The sequence below is a fragment of the Lissotriton vulgaris genome, chromosome 4_1, assembly GCF_964263255.1.
Source record: "Lissotriton vulgaris chromosome 4_1, aLisVul1.2, whole genome shotgun sequence".
NCBI lineage: Eukaryota > Metazoa > Chordata > Amphibia > Caudata > Salamandridae > Lissotriton > Lissotriton vulgaris.
In genome coordinates this window covers 238,446,275-238,462,134 of record NC_141691.1, presented here as the reverse complement: position 1 = coordinate 238,462,134, position 15,860 = coordinate 238,446,275, and positions in this window count along the sequence as shown.

Sequence of the window (15,860 nt, the reverse complement as noted above, 5' to 3'; positions counted from 1 at the left end):
GGATAGAGGGTCTTGTGGCCCCCGTTTCTTCGGGGTGATGCTACCCAGCGGCAGGACCGCCGCTAATACACTCCGCTCCGTGGGGTTGTCCAAAAAGCGGGTAGCACTCGAGCCTGCGTGCGCCTTCCCCAAGGCGTTAGTTAGTATGGGCAGTTGCGTGCTTGTAATAGGCCCGACGCGTTTCGGAAATTTATTTTCCTCATCAGGGGCCAGCAGTAAAGTGCACCTACCATCTCCCTTTTTTAAACCAAGCAAGTGCTTGTGGGAGATGTAGTCCATATTATCCTGGATGGATGCACTTTCAAATTACTGCTCGTTCCAAAGGCTCTAACATGAGCCCCCAAACATCACTCCTGTCCTCATCCATCACGCAGCTCCACATGTGAGACTCCTTGGATAGAGGGTCTCGTGGCCCCCGTTTCTTCGGGGTGATGCTACCCAGCGGCAGGACCGCCGCTAATACACTCCGCTCCGTGGGGTTGTCCAAAAAGCGGGTAGCACTCGAGCCTGCGTGCGCCTTCCCCAAGGCGTTAGTTGGTATGGGCAGTTGCGTGCTTGTAATAGGCCCGACGCGTTTCGGAAATTTATTTTCCTCATCAGGGGCCAGCAGTAAAGTGCACCTACCATCTCCCTTTATTAAACCAAGCAAGTGCTTGTGGGAGATGTACTCCATATTATCCTGGATGGATGCACTTTCAAATTACTTCTCGTTCCAAAGGCTCTAACATGAGCCCCCAAACATCACTCCTGTCCTCATCCATCGCGCAGCTCCACATGTGAGACTCCTTGGATAGAGGATCTCGTGGCCCCCGTTTCTTCGGGGTGATGCTACCCAGCGGCAGGACCGCCGCTAATACACTCCGCTTCATGGGGTTGTCCAAAAAGCGGGTAGTACTCGAGCCTGCGTGCACCTTCCCCAAGGCGTTAGTTGGTATGGGCAGTTGCGTGCTTGTAATAGGCCCGACGCGTTTCGGAAATTTATTTTCCTCATCAGGGGCCAACAGTAAAGTGCACCTACCATCTCCCTTTATTAAACCAAGCAAGTGCTTGTGGGAGATGTAGTCCATATTATCCTGGATGGATGCACTTTCAAATTACTGCTCGTTCCAAAGGTTCTAACATGAGCCCCCAAACATCACTCCTGTCCTCATCCATCGCGCAGCTCCACATGTGAGACTCCTTGGATAGAGGGTCTCGTGGCCCCCGTTTCTTCGGGGTGATGCTACCCAGCGGCAGGACCACCGCTAATACACTCCGCTCCGTGGGGTTGTCCAAAAAGCAGGTAGCACTCGAGCCTGCGTGCGCCTTCCCCAAGGCGTTAGTTGGTATGGGCAGTTGCGTGCTTGTAATAGGCCCGACGCGTTTCGGAAATATATTTTCCTCATCAGGGGCCAGCAGTAAAGTGCACCTACCATCTCCCTTTATTAAACCAAGCAAGTGCTTGTGGGAGATGTAGTCCATATTATCCTGGATGGATGCACTTTCAAATTACTGCTCGTTCCAAAGGCTCTAACATGAGCTCCCAAACATCACTCCTGTCCTCATCCATCGCGCAGCTCCACATGTGAGACTCCTTGGATAGAGGGTCTCGTGGCCCCCGTTTTTTCGGGGTGATGCTACCCAGCGGCTGGACCGCTGCTAATACACTCCGCTCCGTGGGGTTGTCCAAAAAGCGGGTAGCACTCGAGCCTGCGTGCGCCTTCCCCAAGGCGTTAGTTGGTATGGGCAGTTGCGTGCTTGTAATAGGCCCGACGCGTTTCGGAAATGTATTTTCCTCATCAGGGGCCAGCAGTAAAGTGCACCTACCATCTCCCTTTATTAAACCAAGCAAGTGCTTGTGGGAGATGTGGTTCATATTATCCTGGATGGATGCACTTTCAAATTACTGCTCGTTCCAAAGGCTCTAACATGAGCCCCCAAACATCACTCCTGTCCTCATCCATCGCGCAGCTCCACATGTGAGACTCCTTGGATAGAGGGTCTTGTGGCCCCCGTTTCTTCGGGGTGATGCTACCCAGCAGCAGGACCGCCGCTAATACACTCCGCTCCGTGGGGTTGTCCAAAAAGCGGGTAGCACTCGAGCCTGCGTGCGCCTTCCCCAAGGCGTTAGTTAGTATGGGCAGTTGCGTGCTTGTAATAGGCCCGACGCGTTTCGGAAATTTATTTTCCTCATCAGGGGCCAGCAGTAAAGTGCACCTACCATCTCCCTTTATTAAACCAAGCAAGTGCTTTTGGGAGATGTGGTTCATATTATCCTGGATGGATGCACTTTCAAATTACTGCTCGTTCCAAAGGCTCTAACATGAGCCCCCAAACATCACTCCTGTCCTCATCCATTGCGCAGCTCCACATGTGAGACTCCTTGGATAGAGGGTCTTGTGGCCCCCGTTTCTTCGGGGTGATGCTACCCAGCGGCAGGACCGCCGCTAATACACTCCGCTCCGTGGGGTTGTCCAAAAAGCGGGTAGCACTCGAGCCTGCGTGCGCCTTCCCCAAGGCGTTAGTTAGTATGGGCAGTTGCGTGCTTGTAATAGGCCCGACGCGTTTCGGAAATTTATTTTCCTCATCAGGGGCCAGCAGTAAAGTGCACCTACCATCTCCCTTTTTTAAACCAAGCAAGTGCTTGTGGGAGATGTAGTCCATATTATCCTGGATGGATGCACTTTCAAATTACTGCTCGTTCCAAAGGCTCTAACATGAGCCCCCAAACATCACTCCTGTCCTCATCCATCGCGCAGCTCCACATGTGAGACTCCTTGGATAGAGGGTCTCGTGGCCCCCGTTTCTTCGGGGTGATGCTACCTAGCGGCAGGACCGCCGCTAATACACTCCGCTCCGTGGGGTTGTCCAAAAAGCGGGTAGCACTCGAGCCTGCGTGCGCCTTCCCCAAGGCGTTAGTTGGTATTGGCAGTTGCGTGCTTGTAATAGGCCCGACGCGTTTCTGAAATTTATTTTCCTCATCAGGGGCCAGCAGTAAAGTGCACCTACCATCTCCCTTTATTAAACCAAGCAAGTGCTTGTGGGAGATGTACTCCATATTATCCTGGATGGATGCACTTTCAAATTACTTCTCGTTCCAAAGGCTCTAACATGAGCCCCCAAACATCACTCCTGTCCTCATCCATCGCGCAGCTCCACATGTGAGACTCCTTGGATAGAGGATCTCGTGGCCCCCGTTTCTTCGGGGTGATGCTACCCAGCGGCAGGACCGCCGCTAATACACTCCGCTTCATGGGGTTGTCCAAAAAGCGGGTAGTACTCGAGCCTGCGTGTACCTTCCCCAAGGCGTTAGTTGGTATGGGCAGTTGCGTGCTTGTAATAGGCCCGACGCGTTTCGGAAATTTATTTTCCTCATCAGGGGCCAACAGTAAAGTGCACCTACCATCTCCCTTTATTAAACCAAGCAAGTGCTTGTGGGAGATGTAGTCCATATTATCCTGGATGGATGCACTTTCAAATTACTGCTCGTTCCAAAGGCTCTAACATGAGCCCCCAAACATCACTCCTGTCCTCATCCATCGCGCAGCTCCACATGTGAGACTCCTTGGATAGAGGGTCTTGTGGCCCCCGTTTCTTCGGGGTGATGCTACCCAGCGGCTGGACTGCCGCTAATACCCTCCGCTCCGTGGGGTTGTCCAAAAAGCGGGTAGCACTCGAGCCTGCGTGCGCCTTCCCCAAGGCGTTAGTTGGTATGGGCAGTTGCGTGCTTGTAATAGGCCCGACGCGTTTCGGAAATGTATTTTCCTCATCAGGGGCCAGCAGTAAAGTGCACCTACCATCTCCCTTTATTAAACCAAGCAAGTGCTTGTGGGAGATGTAGTTCATATTATCCTGGATGGATGCACTTTCAAATTACTGCTCGTTCCAAAGGCTCTAACATGAGCCCCCAAACATCACTCCTGTCCTCATCCATCGCGCAGCTCCACATGTGAGACTCCTTGGATAGAGGGTCTCGTGGCCCCCGTTTCTTCGGGGTGATGCTACCCAGCGGCAGGACCACCGCTAATACACTCCTCTCCGTGGGGTTGTCCTAAAAGCGGGTAGCACTCGAGCCTGCGTGCGCCTTCCCCAAGGCGTTAGTTAGTATGGGCAGTTGCGTGCTTGTAATAGGCCCGACGCGTTTCGGAAATTTATTTTCCTCATCAGGGGCCAGCAGTAAAGTGCACCTACCATCTCCCTTTTTTAAACCAAGCAAGTGCTTGTGGGAGATGTAGTCCATATTATCCTGGATGGATGCACTTTCAAATTACTGCTCGTTCCAAAGGCTCTAACATGAGCCCCCAAACATCACTCCTGTCCTCATCCATCGCGCAGCTCCACATGTGAGACTCCTTGGATAGAGGATCTCGTGGCCCCCGTTTCTTCGGGGTGATGCTACCCAGCGGCAGGACTGCCGCTAATACACTCCGCTCCGTGGGGTTGTCCAAAAAGCGGGTAGCACTCGAGCCTGCGTGCGCCTTCCCCAAGGCGTTAGTTGGTATGGGCAGTTGCGTGCTTGTAATAGGCCCGACGCGTTTCGGAAATTTTTTTTCCTCATCAGGGGCCAGCAGTAAAGTGCACCTACCATCTCCCTTTATTAAACCAAGCAAGTTCTTGTGGTGGATGTAGTCCATATTATCCTGGATGGATGCACTTTCAAATTACTGCTCGTTCCAAAGGCTCTAACATGAGCCCCCAAACATCACTCCTGTCCTCATCCATCGCGCAGCTCCACATGTGAGACTCCTTGGATAGAGGGTCTCGTGGCCCCCGTTTCTTCGAGGTGATGCTACCCAGCGGCAGGACCGCCGCTAATACACTCTGCTCCGTGGGGTTGTCCAAAAAGCGGGTAGCACTCGATCCTGCGTGCGCCTTCCCCAAGGCGTTAGTTGGTATGGGCAGTTGCGTGCTTGTAATAGGCCCGACGCGTTTCGGAAATTTATTTTCCTCATCAGGGGCCAGCAGTAAAGTGCACCTACCATCTCCCTTTATTAAACCAAGCAAGTGCTTGTGGGAGATGTAGTCCATATTATCCTGGATGGATGCACTTTCAAATTACTGCTCGTTCCAAAGGCTCTAACATGAGCCCCCAAACATCACTCCTGTCCTCATCCATCGCTCAGCTCCACATGTGAGACTCCTTGGATAGAGGGTCTCGTGGCCCCCTTTTCTTCAGGGTGATGCTACCCAGCGGCAGGACCGCCGCTAATACACTCCGCTCCGTGGGGTTGTCCAAAAAGCGGGTAGCACTCGAGCCTGCGTGCGCCTTCCCCAAGGCGTTAGTTGGTACGGGCAGTTGCGTGCTTGTAATAGGCCCGACGCGTTTCGGAAATTTATTTTCCTCATCAGGGGCCAGCAGTAAAGTGCACCTACCATCTCCCTTTATTAAACCAAGCAAGTGCTTGTGGGAGATGTAGTCCATATTATCCGGGATGGATGCACTTTCAAATTACTGCTCGTTGCAAAGGCTCTAACATGAGCCCCCAAACATCACTCCTGTCCTCATCCATCGCGCAGCTCCACATGTGAGACTCCTTGGATAGAGGGTCTCGTGGCCCCCGTTTCTTCGGGGTGATGCTACCCAGGGGCAGGACCGCCGCTAATACACTCCGCTCCGTGGGGTTGTCCAAAAAGCGGGTAGCACTCGAGCCTGCGTGCGCCTTCCCCAAGGCGTTAGTTGGTATGGGCAGTTGCGTGCTTGTAATAGGCCCGACGCGTTTCAGAAATTTATTTTCCTCATCAGGGGCCAGCAGTAAAGTGCACCTACCATCTCCCTTTATTAAACCAAGCAAGTGCTTGTGGGAGATGTAGTCCATATTATCCTGGATGGATGCACTTTCAAATTACTGCTCGTTCCAAAGGCTCTAACATGAGCCCCCAAACATCACTCCTGTCCTCATCCATCGCGCATCTCCACATGTGAGACTCCTTGGATAGAGGGTCTCGTGGCCCCCGTTTCTTCGGGGTGATGCTACCCAGCGGCAGGACCACCGCTAATACACTCCGCTCCGTGGGGTTGTCCAAAAAGCGGGTAGCACTCGAGCCTGCGTGCGCCTTCCCCAAGGCGTTAGTTGGTATGGGCAGTTGCGTGCTTGTAATAGGCCCGACGCGTATCGGAAATTTATTTTCCTCATCAGGGGCCAGCAGTAAAGTGCACCTACCATCTCCCTTTATTAAACCAAGCAAGTGCTTGTGGGAGATGTAGTCCATATTATCCTGGATGGATGCACTTTCAAATTACTGCTCGTTCCAAAGGCTCTAACATGAGCCCCCAAACATCACTCCTGTCCTCATCCATCGCGCAGCTCCACATGTGAGACTCCTTGAATAGAGGGTCTCGTGGCCCCCATTTCTTCGGGGTGATGCTACCCAGCGGCAGGACCGCCGCTAATACACTCCGCTCCGTGGGGTTGTCCAAAAAGCGGGTAGTTGGTATGGGCAGTTGCGTGCTTGTAATAGGCCCGACGCGTTTCGGAAATTTATTTTCCTCATCAGGGGCCAGCAGTAAAGTGCACCTACCATCTCCCTTTATTAAACCAAGCAAGTGCTTGTGGGAGAAGTAGTCCATATTGAGGTTCTTTGAAATCTGAACCTGTGTTTAAAATATCATTATTCTGCTATGATTTTGATATCAGAGAAACGAAAATGGCAAGTTTTATATGTGTGTGTATTTTCATCACGATACAATGATGCATGCAGGAGTTATTGGCAAATTCATTTTGAGCCCACAGGCCCCAGGTTGTGAACAGCGTCCATTTTAGTTGTTGCCCTTTACATAGGCATATACATGAGCCAATGATTCTGGTAGAGCAAGTATTAAAGGACACGTACCCCTTAGCTTGAGTTCTTCCTGACTCCCATTTGACCTGAACAGGCTGAATCTGCCTACGTGAGGTTGGCCTCACCAAACCAGTCCATGCCCTCTAGTCAATCTATATTAAAGATCTGAGCAACTTGTTGTGTACATTGGCCTGAGCAAGATTAGAAGGCCGAATACAGTAGCCATGCCTGTTTATGACCCACAAGCATCCCTTATCCTACATTTCTATCTTCCACACCTGGCTCTGTTTCTCTGCTTCTGGGCTTTTACAATGGGGAGGTGACCGTTTATATGATGGGGAGGAAACCAGTTCTATTGTGAGTTTCTCCGGCCTGCACAGGAAAATATGTGAAGTTTGACATATGTTCATGATGGAAGATGGGTTGGTCAGTTTGGGCAAGTAGAATGGAATTCATAATTATAGCCTGCTTTGTTATGGTACCATGGGAGCGACCTACAATGATGTGTTTCACAGCAAGAATGTGAGCCTAGGGCCAAACTTTTTGTATAAAAAGCCTGCCTGAGAAAGCTCAGGCAGGCTCCCTCTTTCAATTGTAAAACTACGGTTGGACGACGAAGCCTCATAATTAATTATAATAAAGATGTCTTTTAATTTTACAGATTGGCTGTCAATTCCTTTGCTGCTTTATTATGCAAACTGCTGGATAGATCCCTGGTGGGGAGAGTGAGTCATTTTCTACTTTTCCTCAATTGGCGCCCAACATGGGGCCTTATCATGGAGTGGTTATCTACAGGAGTGTTTTGTCAAAGGATGGAAAAACTACTGGGGAAGACAAGACAGAATTCTACCAAAAAGAGGTACTCTGGGCACAGGGTTTTCTGGGGGATTATCTGTCTCTGTGGACCAGTATGTTTTTTGATTTTTCTGACTTAAAACTCTCCTGAAGTTGCCACTCCTGACTAAGGAACCCATTCTTTTTTTTGCTGTAAGTATTTTTTAACAGACTGTTAGTGCAGTGGAGAATTGACAGTTATAATTTGGACAAATATTTGTGTATATGCAAATTGCAATTTGTATAGGAAGTTAATGAAGAGATATTTTCTCCATCTGCTTTAGTTGAAGAATAAAAGTGGGTCGCTCCCAGTTCTTTGTGGTTCTGAGTCCTTAGTTATTTATTGGTCGCAGAAATGTGACGCGGTCCTTAGTATTTATTGATACTCTTGGTTGCTTTTGTAGATTATCACTGGTTGCTTTTGTTAAGATAATCTTTGATTTGGGTACCGGTACATTTGGTTCATTTGGTAGGCCTTTTGTTGCTGTGGTTCAGAATATCACCGGTTGCTTTAGTTGGATAATCTTCCTCAGTATTGGTTCCTTAGTTTTATTTGAACACTGCAGTATTCAAAAACCGTGGGTCACGTACATTTGCGTGTATATCGTTGGAGATAGCCCCATGAAGTTTGAAACCCGACTAGTGAGCGCAGATGCCTGGTCGCGGTATTTTGTTTTGTATTAGTATTGACTAGGTTGCAACAAAGGATTCCCGGTTGGAGGATTCGCGTTCGATACCTCCGGTTGGAACTCCAATTTATGAGCTCTCTCTAAAAGGTCTGTGAGGCTGTCCCTTTTGCAGCCTTCTGGAAATCTGTTGAAGAATTTAAAAAACAAGAAAAATAGGAACTAAAACGTTTTTGTTGTAAATATGGTTTACAACTAGTATTGGCAGGTTATTTTTGAACACAGTCTGAAGGCTGTTCCTTGTTCCTGTCCTAAGTGTTGACCTATGGGTTAAAATGCGTGTTTAAATGTCTATGTTGTTTGTGGGTTTTGTTGTAAATTGGGACGGCGCTATGTACAAGAAATGGTTAGAGCGCGCTGTTTTGTGTGTCCTGAGTGTTTGACCCCCCTTTCTGTTTATGTCTGAAATGAGCTCAATGTGGGTGGTTCACATTTAATGGATATAAATGAAGCCCTAGACAAAAACGAAATTACATGTTTCTGCAAAAATAAATTAATGTACAGCATTTTCACTTAAATGCAGTGTTAGATGTTCACAGGCAAACGTTTTTAGCTACAGTATATTTGATAGGAATGTTTCTTCAGCCAGCATTTTTTTTGCAGTTAAACACGGGTCGAATTTTGCATGAAGGCCCTTTTACATAAAAGAGGCCCAAAAAGTGACGCAGAATGTGACGCTTTTTAAGTTAGGTATATGCGCTCAGGTTTGTGAGTTAATGCATCTAAATAAGAGGCAAGGGATGTAGTGAGCATTTTTATGTGTAGAACAGTCACAAATAGCAATAATTAGGTTTCATTAGGAGAAAATAATTGTTAATTATGAAAAATAATAATTAAAAACAAGTGCTACAAAAATCGTTTTTTAATATTTGTGAAGCTTAACACTCATACTATGACCCCCTAGCATTAAAATGTTTGATTTAAGTTATGTTGTACCATGAAAATGACCAAACACTTCTGTGCGCAATTTCCCTTACCCTAGGCGCAAACAAGCTCATTTCTATAAGGTATAACTTAGTATTTTCACATGTATGACTCATAAATTAGGTAGTAGGCATTCTAGTAATACCCATTATGCAATAAAATTATAGGATATTTATCTCTTAGTATCTAGAATACCAAAGTCGATTTTCAGATAAATAGACTGTTTTAAATGGTTTCAGGGCCCCTTTTTAAAGTGTCTCTTTAGTAAATACATATATTTAGATCTTAATATATATGTTTGCAAGTTGTGCCTTCTTATGATTCAGCGAGTCAATGTGTCATAGAATTACAAGAAGCTTTTATTCTGAAAAGACTAGTATGTGTGTTATTAGGTTTGGTGATTTATTCAGTAAATCTAGGTTAATAATATAAGAGTAGGGAGATGAATTTTAGCGCGGAAAAAAAAGAGAGAAATTATTGTTTTAAATATAGTGAAATATTGCAAGTTATGTGGAAGTGGTTAATCCTACTGGCCTTGTCAGCTTCAGTTACCACGAGCAGGGGACGGGCAGGGGTTGAGAAACCTGTAGAGCCTGTTCCAGCAGCGCGGCCGAGATGTTATCTTGTAAGGATGTCTTGTTGACATTTGTGACCTTTTAATTAGGGCCTCGCCTGTGGAATGCAGCATGACATGGTTAAACATGCATCTGATGCTAACTTCAGCTGCCTCTTTGTATTTAAATCCCTGCCCCTGCCACGGTCCTGACCTGAGGTCACTTGAATAGCCTGACTTGCTCCGATAAATTTAATTCCTGCTCATTTTTATAATTTAAAAGTATCTTCTTAGAGCATTACAAATATGACATTAGCTGGGATGGGATTTTCGTTTTTGGGAACTAAAATGAGCAAAGGATGCAGGGCCATGTACAGCAATGATGATTACATTTTAGCCAAAGAATAAATAATAGCTCCAGCATGTTCCCTCAAAACGCTTGTTGTTCGGTAAATTATGTCACCAACACATTTATTTTCAATTAGATATGGGCTGACACAGCATTGCATCCCGCTGATAATAATAAAAGGAACACTATTTAATTTGTAAAACTGCAGCCTCATTTGTCAGTACCCTGAAGGATTGTAGAGCCCACACGTGGTTTGCATAGCTCCCAGTTGCTTTCAAAATGCTGCACACAAGCGCTTTATATGAGATGTAGTGGATTGTATATGATTTAAATCTGTAACCTTCATTCATTGCAGGCTGGCTTGTTCTCATTTGCCGCATTCACATTACATCTGCGTTAAAAGCGCACATCTGAGATAATAAACAAATAGGAAAGGTATTCCTCATGCAAAATTGTAGCACCTGCACTTCATGTCTTACAAATTAAGCACTGTGTAAAATGAGCGAACATGATTTAAAAGGGGCAAATGCAAAAATGATTTCTTCGAAAAAAAATATATCAAACATTCTGCTAAATGATCTGTAGAACTGGTATATGTGTGTCTCCACGCTAGGAACAAATTTTTTTTTAGTTAAGTTTATTTGACAAAAAGAAAAACGAAGTGTTACATTAAGTTTTAGATAGGCAATAAGTAGAAGCCCTTCCCCAAAATTCTGCAACTTAAAGGCCTTAGGCCTGAGTGAGAATGGGCGTTTTTTGCAAGGTACATGGACAAAAAGTTACAGGTAAATAATGAAAAGTTTTTGTATGTCACATTGTGTCATGTTTTGTAGCCTGATAAAAAGGGTTATAATTGATGTTGTATTATGAGAAATATGTGTGTTGTGTATCTTTTCTGCTTCTTCCTACAGATAATTCATGGATTAATTCACAAGACACGTGAGTTGGCTGGTTGAAGAGAAATGTTTTTTTTGCGTAATTTCTTTAAGAAAAAATGTGTGTGTTTATGTTTCATTTATACATTTGGTCCACTGAAACGCGTTATTTGACACAGCGACACTATATTTTACAGCAGAGTATCAATTACCTGATGCCCTGCTGTCAAAAGAAGGGTATAGGATTTTAGACTTGACAATTGAGATTGGGCTGCAGGTTTATAGTATACAGTACATGTGCCATGGTATTATGCATGACCGTTTATTCATATATGCTGTTTGTTTGTCTGGGCTGTTTTTCCTTGTGCTTGATATACAGCAAGTATATCTTATGGCTTGAGATGGTTTGATATGTGTATTTATTTTTTAATGTTTTGTGTGTATGTTCTGTTCTATGGTGCTACTTTGAATTACAAGTTCCCCTGTGTTGTGAAGGAACTCATATGACGATATGTGTTATTTCACAATAAATTGGATGAATATTGTATTAAGATAAATTTCACAGATATGGACCTCATACTGTGAGCGAGTAAGGCAGCAGTTTTTCCAGTGCATGCCTAAATTTGGCTGTAATGATTTTTAAGAAAACTAAAATGATATACTGGATCAAAGTGTGCCATCCGTTGTTAGTCACTTAACTGCCCTTTTTCCTTAAGGACAGGCAGCTCTGCATTTATGTATCCTTGATTGGGCCTAAGGATGGAATTATAGATCCGTGACTAAAGGTGGCCTAATTTCGATATCGCATTTTTTTATCGCATTTTTTGATTCCTGAATAAGCCTATGGATTCATTTTTTTCCCTGAAGAGACAACTGAACATTAGTTAGAATTACCGTGTGGGGTATAGATTGTCAGCGGTAGAGTTAAATTTCTGTAACATTGGTCTTTCATGTATCCCCGTGCTCTTGGTGCTGTGTCACATGCCTTAGGCCACCCAAGCAAACTCTTGTCCTTCCTATAGATTTTTCTTTTTGCTCCTTACCTGACCAATGTTGCATCATGTTTAGTTATTGAAGATTTTTGTTGTGTTCTACTTCCATTTTCCCTTCTCCATCTTCCTTTCACCAGTCAGCCCATTTATTATTATGGGTGTATTGTTCATGTTCACACTTTTAGACTGCAGTGATGTATTAGGAACCCCCCCTTATGCTACATACCATTCCCTTTTGTGTGACCAGACTGGTTCTCAAGAATTTTCTTTAGGCCTACTTCAAATGCCTTTTCAGACTGACTGTCAGGATAGTGATAGCCTGGTTAATTGACCCAATACAAGTTTTCCATCTCAATAGGAGATTTTCCATCTCAATAGGAGATATCTCAAGTTTACATTCTTTTTAGTACGACATATTTTTAATGTCTATTTTTAATTTTTCAGTTCTCTTCTGTTTCTGCTGTTTCAATTTTTTAATTATATGTGTTCTAATCATGCAAATACCAGGACTTTCTAGTGTTTGTTCTTTGTCTTCACATTTGATCATTAGCCTTTGTGTTGCATAGTGCACTTAATGCACATTTTTTTAAGGGACTTTTCTTCATGTCCTTGATAATCTGAATCATGTTATTTTTCTATTCGAGATGTTCTAGATAAGGAATTTAGGAACACCTAGGCTTAGTCATTGAGGGAACACATGTATTTACCCCATTAGACAATGCCACTGTGTGAAGAAATTCATTTGGATAGAATTCCTGTGTAGCTATAGATGACAGAGAATAATGAAAAGAACATAACTGAAGATTCTAAAGATACTGTTTTGCCCTTTTGCCTTTGCTCTTGTATTTTATGCCAATGGCACATTGTCACTCCCTTGCAGATTACAGGCCACATGCTTACCAGTCCCCTTGTTAAAACACATGAACTGCTTCTTGTGCTTGATTTGGAGGAAACTAACAATTGTGTTACATTCCCTGCATCACTAGGCTCTGCTAGACCTTCCAGAGTTAAAGGAAGAGTGATTACCTGTAGACCTGTGATCAACACTAAGCTCACTCCCCATCAGTGACCGCTCTGAGATTAATAGATTTCCTGGCTCTACAATTCTTGCAACAAGAAAGTCGTGAAGCTTAACAGCGATCATCAGCGCGACATCAGTGGTACCTCCAAAGCAAGGCATTTGATTTGCGAAAGGCGTTGCAGAAGAAAGGAGGAGCTGATTCTTTTATTTGTTGTTTGGGCTCTGTACCTGTTATGTGCTGGAAACCTCTGTCAGTGTACATTCCCTTGAGCCCTTGGCCCGAGTTTTGGCCACATTCACACCTCTTTTGCTTTGCACCAGTGGAACGGCAGTACACCCAAGCATCCACGTTTGGAAAAAGGCACTACATTTTGGTGCCCATGAGAGAGCAGCTTGAGCGTCCTCTGACACTAAATGATGAGTGTTGGAGTCTGAAAATGCTGCTGATCTTGCTAAGTAATGCTTGGATCTGCACGAGATGCTTTGTGCCCTTGATCAATGAACAGCACATCATTTGTAGCGTCTGCCACAAAGAACAGACACTGGTGCATTGTTTTGAGACATTGAGACTTTCTAGTGAGCTGTGAGTGTTTTGCCCGGAGAGCACTCCAACTAAACAGTATTGTTTTCTCATGAAAAGCCTGACTTGAAGAGGCCCAACACGAATAAAACACTGGAAGCGGATTTGATGGATAATAGAAGCCTGCCAGGAGAGGCTTTGACGGACTTTGGGTATTTTCTGTGAGCTTGTATAGACTTGAAGTTTGGAAACTAATTTTTGCTGCTTTTCTGGCATTGTTTTAAAGTACTATTCTGTTTAGTAAAAGCAGAATAAAGTCCACTCTCTGTGGAACAGTATCCCTTTTCATCTGAGAGCATTGATCAGGAACACCATTGTTTCACTTAAACATATAATGAATTACTGAAATGCATAGGAAGCTATATAAAATGTTATTAGATAATTCTAGGATTTGCTTTCTGTTTAGGAGTGTGCAAGTATTTTGCATTTGACTTTTGTTTTTCTTTTTCTCTTGCTTTTTCTGAAATTGTATTATGTTTTTTTTTTGTTAAATTTTTGATTGGTTACCATTTGCCAGTTGCAGGGTCACGTAGGAGTACAAACGGTTCAGTTTGTGACCTGAGTAGTGGCAGTAGGCCTGCAGGACATGCAGTGTCCCTATGACCTGCTAATAATCACAGCTGAAGTACTCTACCAAGATTGCGTGAGCGACATTAGAAAATGGAGATTGTATTGAGGAATGACGATAAAAAGCAAGAGATGAAAAACAGACATTATAGAATATTGTTCTCTAAGTGCGGTATAGCTCTATCTATTTTAATACTTTTATGTATTTTATTGGCTACTATATTTTGGTTTGTTTCTTCTACACAATTGACGTCTGCACCAACTTCCCAACATACTCTTTCTTTTTCTACTGTTTCTTCACATGAGTTTCATATTTTACCTGAACATGAACTGGTTAGGTCAGAGTTTACTGATAATTCCTTTTGTACAATTTCTACATCAACACCAGCTAGTGATGAATATAGACATGGACTCAGATTTAGCATGAGTATAGGTTATTGCCTATGTAAGGGCAAAAGGGGCGTCTGAGGTTCTTTGAAATCTGAACCTGTGTTTAAAATATCATTATTCTGCTATGATTTTGATATCAGAGAAACGAAAATGGCAAGTTTTATATGTGTGTGTATTTTCATCACGATACAATGATGCATGCAGGAGTTATTGGCAAATTCATTTTGAGCCCACAGGCCCCAGGTTGTGAACAGCGTCCATTTTAGTTGTTGCCCTTTACATAGGCATATACATGAGCCAATGATTCTGGTAGAGCAAGTATTAAAGGACACGTACCCCTTAGCTTGAGTTCTTCCTGACTCCCATTTGACCTGAACAGGCTGAATCTGCCTACGTGATGTTGGCCTCACCAAACCAGTCCATGCCCTCTAGTCAATCTATATTAAAGATCTGAGCAACTTGTTGTGTACATTGGCCTGAGCAAGATTAGAAGGCCGAATACAGTAGCCATGCCTGTTTATGACCCACAAGCATCCCTTATCCTACATTTCTATCTTCCACACCTGGCTCTGTTTCTCTGCTTCTGGGCTTTTACAATGGGGTGGTGACTGTTTATATGATGGGGAGGAAACCAGTTCTATTGTGAGTTTCTCCGGCCTGCACAGGAAAATATGTGAAGTTTGACATATGTTCATAATGGAAGATGGGTTGGTCAGTTTGGGCAAGTAGAATGGAATTCATAATTATAGCCTGCTTTGTAATGGTACCATGGGAGCGACCTACAATGATGTGTTTCACAGCAAGAATGTGAGCCTAGGGCCAAACTTTTTGTATAAAAAGCCTGCCTGAGAAAGCTCAGGCAGGCTCCCTCTTTCAATTGTAAAACTACGGTTGGACGACGAAGCCTCATAATTAATTATAATAAAGATGTCTTTTAATTTTACAGATTGGCTGTCAATTCCTTTGCTGCTTTATTATGCAAACTGCTGGATAGATCCCTGGTGGGGAGAGTGAGTCATTTTCTACTTTTCCTCAATATTATCCTGGATGGATGCACTTTCAAATTACTGCTCCTTCCAAAGGCTCTAACATGAGCCCCCAAACATCACTCCTGTCCTCATCCATCGCGCAGCTCCACATGTGAGACTCCTTGGATAGAGGGTCTCGTGGCCCCCGTTTCTTTGGGGTGATGCTACCCAGCGGCAGGACCGCCGCTAATACACTCCGCTCCGTGGGGTTGTCCAAAAAGCGGGTAGCACTCGAGCTTGCGTGCGCCTTCCCCAAGGCGTTAGTTGGTATGGGCAGTTGCGTGCTTGTAATAGGCCCGACG